Source organism: Physeter macrocephalus, chromosome 14 (assembly GCF_002837175.3).
Source record: "Physeter macrocephalus isolate SW-GA chromosome 14, ASM283717v5, whole genome shotgun sequence".
In the NCBI taxonomy this organism is placed as follows: Eukaryota; Metazoa; Chordata; class Mammalia; order Artiodactyla; family Physeteridae; genus Physeter; species Physeter macrocephalus.
The window spans coordinates 91562082-91569713 of NC_041227.1; positions in this window are offsets into that span (position 1 = coordinate 91562082).

The window sequence follows — 7632 nt, forward strand, 5'->3', positions numbered from 1 at the left end:
CATATGATTTTTTTTCTCCTCTTTTTTCTGTTAACGTGATGAATAAATTGATTCTTTTCGAACGTCACACCACTCTTGCATTCCTGAAATAAACTCCACTTGGTTATAAGGTATTATGCTTTTTATATACCCCTGGGTTTGATTTGCTAATGTTTTGTTTAGGAGTTTTGCATCTACGTTCAAGAGAGAGATCGCTAATTTTCCTTTCATGTGTCGCTCTTGTCAGGTGCTAGTATCAATGCCATGCTGGCCCCACAGAATGGTTGGAAAGTGTTCTCTCATTTTCTCTTCTCTGGAACAGTTCATGTAAGATTGGTATTTCTTCTTTACGTGTTTGGGAGAGCTCACTAGTGAAGCCATCTGGGCCTGGAGTTAATGGATTCAGTTTTTAAAATTTGGGATTATTCAGATTTCACTTCTTTTGTCAGTTTTGGTAAATTTATTTTTCAAAGAATCTGTCCTTTTCACCTGAATTGTCAAGCTTCCTGGCATAAAGTTGTATATACTATCCTCTTATTATTTCATAAATGTCTTAGGCTCTGTTCTGATGTCCTCTTTTCATTCATATTGGTAATTTACGTGTTTGCTTTTTTTTTTTTCTTGATCAGTGTTGCTAGGGGGTTTTATCAGTTATATTACTCTTTCTAAAAACCAAACTTTAGCTCTGTTGATTTTCCCTACTGTAGGTTAGTTTTCTATTTCACTGATATATGCTCATGTCTTTATTTCTTCGTGTACTCTCTCTGGGCTTGATTTGCTATTCATTTAGCTTTTTGAGATGGAATATTAGATAACTGGTTTTCAGCCTTTTTTTTTTTTTTTAGCATATGCATTTGAGGCTCTGCATTTCCTCTAAACACTGCTTTAACTGTATCACACAAGTTTTGATTTGTCCTATGTTAATTCTCATTCAGTTCAAAATATTTTAAAGTTTCCATTATGATTTTATCTTTGGCTCTAGGTTATTTAGAAGTACATTGCTTAATTTCCAAGAAGTTAGAATTTTAAGCAGTGGAGTAACAAGCTTTTAAAAATTCTTTCTGGCAACTGGTATGGAAAGGATGTACCCAGAGGGAGAAGTCTTGGAAGAGAAAGGTCAGGAGACTAATGAATGTGTCCAAGCAGGAGACAGTAATGTCAATGGGCAGAACTGAGTCCCTGAAGACGCCAAAACGCACGTGAGAATTCTGAGAATGATAAAGGTGGTATTTCAAATCTGCAGGGATAATATGAGCTATTTGAGAAGTAATGTTGAGACAGTTTCATTTTGGGGGGAGAAAAAGTAAAGCTGGATATATGCAAAAATAAAGTCTAGATGAATCAAAGACTCAAGCATAAGAAATGAAACAGAAAATATCGAAGAAAACATGAGTGAATTAAATAATCTCTGAGTGGGGAAGCGTGACACAAAACTTGAGTCATACAGGAAAAAATAATTTGACTACATAATAAATGTAGATGTGGGGAAAAATATAAGCCAGTCAAACAAACAGCTAAGTGAGAAACAGTCTCTAACACATTAACAATTTCTTTTGGACAAAAAGCTCTTATAAATTAGTAAGAAAACAATAAAGACCTCATAAAAATGGATAATGTATATGAATAAGCAGGAAACAAACTTATAATAAGAGGCTTGACTTTACTCATAATTTTTTAAATATGGGGTTTTTTTTCAAATTTTTTTTTTTTTTAAAGAGCTGGGCTTTAAAAAAAAATTTATTTAATTAATTTTTTTTTTGGCTGTGTGTTGGGTCTTTGTTGCTGCACGCGGGCTTTCTCTAGTTGCGGCGAGCTGGGGCTGCTCTTCTTTGAGGTGCGCAGTCTTCTCATTGCGGTGGCTTCTCTTGTTGCGGAGCACGGGCTCCAAGCGCGTGCGGGCTTCAGTAGTTGTGGCACGCGGGCTTCAGTAGTTGTGGCACGCGGGCTTCAGTAGTTGTGGCACGCGGGTTCAGTAGTTGTGGCTCGCGGGCTCTAGAGCGCAGGCTCAGTAGCTGTGGCGCATGGGCTTAGTTGCTCTGTGGCATGTGGAACCTTCCCGGACCAAGACTCAAAACCCGTGTCCCCTGCATTGGCAGGTGGATTCTTAACCACTGAACCACCAGGGAAGCCCTAAAAAATAGTTTGGGAGCAAAATGATGAGATACTCTTTTAAAACAAGGATGAGGAGGTCCGCACAGTCCGCTTAAGCGATGCTGTGAGGAAATAGGCCTTCCATTCTGTTGTTGGAATATGAATTGGCGCAGCCTCTTTGGGGGACATTCTGTCTATATCAATTTTCCCCAAAAAATTTTTAGTGAAGAATTTCAAACGTACGGAAAATTTGAAAAACCTGTGCAGTGGACAACCACATACAACACTTAGATTTTACAATATATATATTTTTGTATATTACATATATGTAAAATATGTGTATGATAGTGCAAGTATAACAAAATGTTGACAATTGTAATTGACATATATAAAAATATGTTTATTTATATCCACCTATATATAAATATCCATCCATATATATTCATCTATCCGTCCATCAAGCCGTCTTATATATATATATTTTTTCTGTCTTATATTTTGATGCATTTCAGAGTAAATTGCAGACATCAGCACACTTCATCCCTAAACATTTCATCACACATGTCAACTAGAGTTCAATATTTCTTTATGGTTCTTTTTTTTTTTTTGGAGGTAAAATTTACCTACAGTGAAACACACAAATTTTAAGTGGACCATTTGATGTATTTTTGACAATGCACACCTTTGTAATCCAAACTCCCATAGAGATATAGGATATTTCCACCACCCCAGAAGCTCCTTTCTGCTCCTTCCCAGTTAATCCCCATCCCACATTAGCCCAGACAATATTTTTTTTGCTATAGATTAGTTTCGCTGGTTCTAGAACATCATATAAATGGAATCATACAGTAGATACTCTTTTATGTAAGACTTCTTTCACTGAGCATAATGATATTCATGACTCACCCATCTTGCTGTGTGTGTCAATTGTTCGTTCCTTTTTACTCCTGAGTACTTATTCCATTGTCTGAATATGTCAGTTTATCGATTCCCCAGTTGCTGGACATTTGGGTTGTTTCCAGTTTGGGACTGTTACAAATAAAGCTGCTATAAACGTTCTTTTTCTGAGGTATTTTTGAGGACGTGTTTTCTCTTGGGTCACTTGATGGGCAGGTACGTAGACAGAATGTATGCAGACCCTCACCCTGGGGCCCGTAGTCTATTTTAACTTTGGTACATGACACGGTGATGAGCATGTGCTCCGTGGAGTGCTCAGTGGGAGGTGTGAGAAGGTAGCAAGTGCTCTGGGACAGAACCAAGGAAGGCCTCCTGGAGGAGGGGGCCTTGGTGCCAACACAGCTTGGTTTAGTGGGAGGACCAGGGGCTCTGGGTCAGACACGCCTGCATTCCAGTCTTATTCCCATGGAAGGAAGATTCTTGGTAGCGGGGGGACTTCCCTGGCGGTCCAGTGGTTAAGATTCCGCACTTCCGCTGCATGGGGCCTGGTTTTGATCCCTGGTCAGTGAACTAAGATCCCACGTGCCATGCGGTGCATCCAAAAAAAAAAATCCTTGTGAGTCTTGCTTTCCTCATCTGTAAAATGGGGATAGTGGCACTGCAGGATGTGATGGAATAACGGTGCCTCTTTTGTTAAATGTTCTTCTTTTCTCTTCAGGCCTGGCTCCCCTGGCCACCTTCAACGTGGACATGGTCCGGACCTGGGTGACTCCCAAGGGAGACGTCCTCTACGTGCTCAGCTCACTTCTGCATCAGGACTCCAGCACCAACCAGACCTGGTGAGTGGGGCCTGGCGCACGGGGCGGCGTGCGTGAGGACCGAGGAGTCCTCGGGGAGCCTGGGGAGGCCCCCAGACAAGGCCTCGGCACCCCACCCCCCAGCCTGGGGAGAACCCCCTTCAGAAGGGCGTGCAGGGGAGAGGCCGTTAGGTCAGGGCCCGTTCTCCCAGCCCCGGCCCCTCTCCGGGGGTAGGGGAGGGGAGGCTAAAAAACTTTTAAAATAAAGTTTATCAAGGCTCTTTTGTCTGTTACAAAAGTAATGTGCTCAACATAGAAATTTTGGACAGTGGCGGAAAATATTTCTTTTAAATGGAAAATATGAGGCAGGCGGGCGTGGTGGTTACGAGGAGGCTGTGCCTCTGGTCGCCGTGGTTCGGTGACGGCTTCGCTCTGTATTTATAGCAAGGCGCGCAACCGCCAGCCTCAGTTTCTCATCTCTGCAGTGGGGGTGATATTTTCCTACCTCGCAGGGTTGTTGCAAAGGGTATTTGGGTTCATGCACATAAAGTGTTTGGCACAATTTCTGGCCAAATTTAAGATCGATACGTATTACTTTGTATGTTAAACTTCTCATCTGTACCCACCTGTGAGATAAGTAAAACATTTTAAGTCTGATAGCATTCTGCTGGTAAGGATGTGGTGAAACAGGAACTTGTAGGAATGTGAGTTGGTATCACCACCTGGGCGAATCATTTTGCTGTATCAGGTAGAGCTGAGGATGCAGGCGGCCCTTGATTCAGTGATTCCACCCCCAGATACCAACCCTAGGGAACTTTGGGGGCACACCTAGAGATATGGACTGTGACATTGTTTTGAAATAAGCATCGTCGGAAAAATGGAAGACACAAGGTGTGAATCATCCAACGCGACACTGAAAGCAGGTAAAATGAACGAATTGAGTGCAGTGGTTATGAACCGGGTCAGTCGCGAAACACATTGTAAAATGAAAAAGGCAAGTTGTAGAATTATATATACCGTGGCCATTCACTCTGCAAGCATTTATACAATAGCACCTACTGTGGGCCAGGCCCTGAGGGAACAGTGGTGAGCAAAGCAGACACAAACCCTTATGCTGAGGGGAAATAGGCAACAAGCCAGTAAATCAAATGTAGATTCCATCGGACGGAGGTAGTGGTGGCGTGCTGATTAGAGACATGTCTTTGGTTTTAGGAGAAGTTCTGCAGTGAAGGGTCACGACACACACTCCAACGTCCCCTGTTGTCACCAAGATGACATTTAGAGCTGCTCATTTTGAAGCCAGGGTTCAGTCAAGGTTCCTGTGTTGCGTATCGTGGCTGTATCTCTTTAGTCTCCCTTACTCTAGAGCAGCCCTTCCTCTCCCTGCCTTGTTCGTGGCAGGGCTCTTTCTGTGCTTGCTCCACTGCCCAGCTGCCCCTGGCTGCTTCCCTACCCCACCCCTCACCTGCCGCTGTTTTGCTTTGCTTCTGGTCCACGGTGAGGGGTTTCCTTCAGACCCGGCACCCCTGAGCCATGAGCCCAGGGTCCAGATAGCTTTGGGGCAGAGCCAGGTGAGGCACTCGGGGCTCCTGGCTGAGTGGAGCTGTTTGGTAGCAGATGGGTGGGCAGTGGTGGCTCCTGAGGCAGCCTCATAGCCCCGGACTTGGGCCCTGGCCACGCCAGCCAAGCGGGCTCGGACCCCATGCTTGATTTCCTCTCTGTCCAGTGAAGAGGCTGGTGACCATTAGAGTTAAGTGGTGAGGGCAGGGCCCATTCACTCATTCATTCATTCATCAGCATTTATGGAGCATCTACTCAGTGCCAGGCAAAGCTAGGGGGATAAGATACTAAAGGAGACCCAGTCCCTGCCCTCATGGAGCTCCCAGGCTCTTGTGGGAAACAGACAAGTTGGTCGATGACAGGAGGAGTGAAGACTGCTCTGTGGGGACGTCCAGGCTGCGTTGGGGACATAGAGGCACGTGTGTCCTTCAGCCAAAGGATGTACCTCGACACCGGGACTTAGGGGCTGAATAGGAATTAGTGTGAGAAGGCAAGGGAGGGGGAGTTGGGGCTGAGAGCTGCTTGGGCAGAAGTCTGGAAGCCAGCCTGAGCCAGGTGGGGGGGCTGGGAAGGTGTCAGTAGCTGAAACTGAGCATGATGAGGCATCGGATGGGGGAGGTGGGCCGTGCTTTGTCACCCGGCACAGAGGTGTGGGGAGCCTGAAAGGCTTGAAGGGCGGTGAGAAGGCTGTCGGGAATGTGCCGGCTCCAGGAAGAAGAATGAAAGGTGAGCGTTGCTGTGTTTGGTCTGGCGAAGTTTTATGGCTGCGCTTAGTGCACAGAAAACCGCCCGTCATCAGAGTGCCGCTCAGCGAACGTTCACAAAGAGAGCCGGCCGCGTAAGCAGCGTCCAGATCAAGAGGCAGAACCGAACAGGACCAGCCTCGCATGAGCCCCCTGCAGCCACGTGCTCCCTTCCACGCACGTCCCAGGCGAGAGTTAACCCCCGCTCCCGCCCCCGGCGCAGCGCTGCACTTTCTTTCACTGGGTGAATGCACTTCTTTTCAACAGGCACAGGGTGCCCAGCAGCGGAATTGCTGGATCGTGGCTTCTACGCTGGGTCAGCATTCAGTTTTACCGAAGTGTGCAACGCGTGAGCGTTCTGCACTCCCCACTCGCCAAGGTCAAGGCCGGGTTTCAGCCATGTTGTGACCATCTCCTGCCGAGCCCCCTCCCTCCAGTACCCCAGCAGGGCCCTCACCACTCCAGCTTCAGACCCAACAGACTTTAGCCCCCCTCCCTCAGAAGCCAAGCTGAGGGCTTCCCTGGTGGCGCACTGGTTGGGAATCCGCCTGCCAACGCGGGGGACACCTTTTCGAGCCCTGGTCCGGGAAGATCCCATATGCCATGGAGCAACTAAGCCCGTGCGCCACAGCTACTGAGCCTGCGCTCTGGAGCCTGCGAGCCACAACTGCTGAGCCCACGTGCCACAACTACTGAAGCGTGCGCACCTAGAGCCCGTGCTCCGCAACAAGAGAAGCCACCGCAACGAGAAGCCCGCACGCCGCAGCGGGGAGTGGCCCCCCACTCACCACAACTAGAGAAAACCCACGCGCAGCAACGATGACCCAACACAGCCAAAAATTAATAAATAACATAAATAAATTTATATATTTTTTAAAAAGCCAAGCTGAAAGGCCACAGTGGAGGAGGGGCCTTTGAAGTACCCAGAGCAGAAGGTGCCGAGTCCCCCAGGGGTGGGGGGAAGAGCCCAAGAAAACCTCCCTGGACACCTGCTGAAGCAGAGAGGGTCTCACGGGTTTGAACGTGCAGGGGGGAAGGATGTGGTGGGCTGGGTTCCTGCCTCAAACCTTGGAGCTTGAGACCACGGGCTGCTGCACAGGGCAGGAAACGTGCTTCTGGCCGCCCCGGCCGCAGAGGAACAGGCTGGGCTCCTCGTGCAAGGATGACACGTGCCTCTCTCTCCCTCATGTTGTCTCTCCGTAAGTTGTAACAGCCAGGGATGGCAGCATCATGGACTTGGCCGCTGCCGTGGAGTGGAGTGGAATATAACGAAGGCCTTCCCCCTGGGCGGTATGGGAATAGACTCTGAGGACAGAGATGAGTTACAGCCGGGTGAAGCCAGGAGCTGGGCTGCACTCAGCCCAGGTGTAATAGTGTCCCTGGGGCTGTCGGCTGATGGTGAGCTCGGCTGTAGTTTAGTTTGCCAGCCACTCAGTCGATCAACCTGGAGATCAAGAGAGCACCCACCATGGGGGAGGTGGTTAAAGGGGTGGCGGCAGAGGCAGCTCAGACGGGGCCCCGGCCCCCGGCATTGCGTGGCTGTGATATGGGTGGCAACCTTGGGT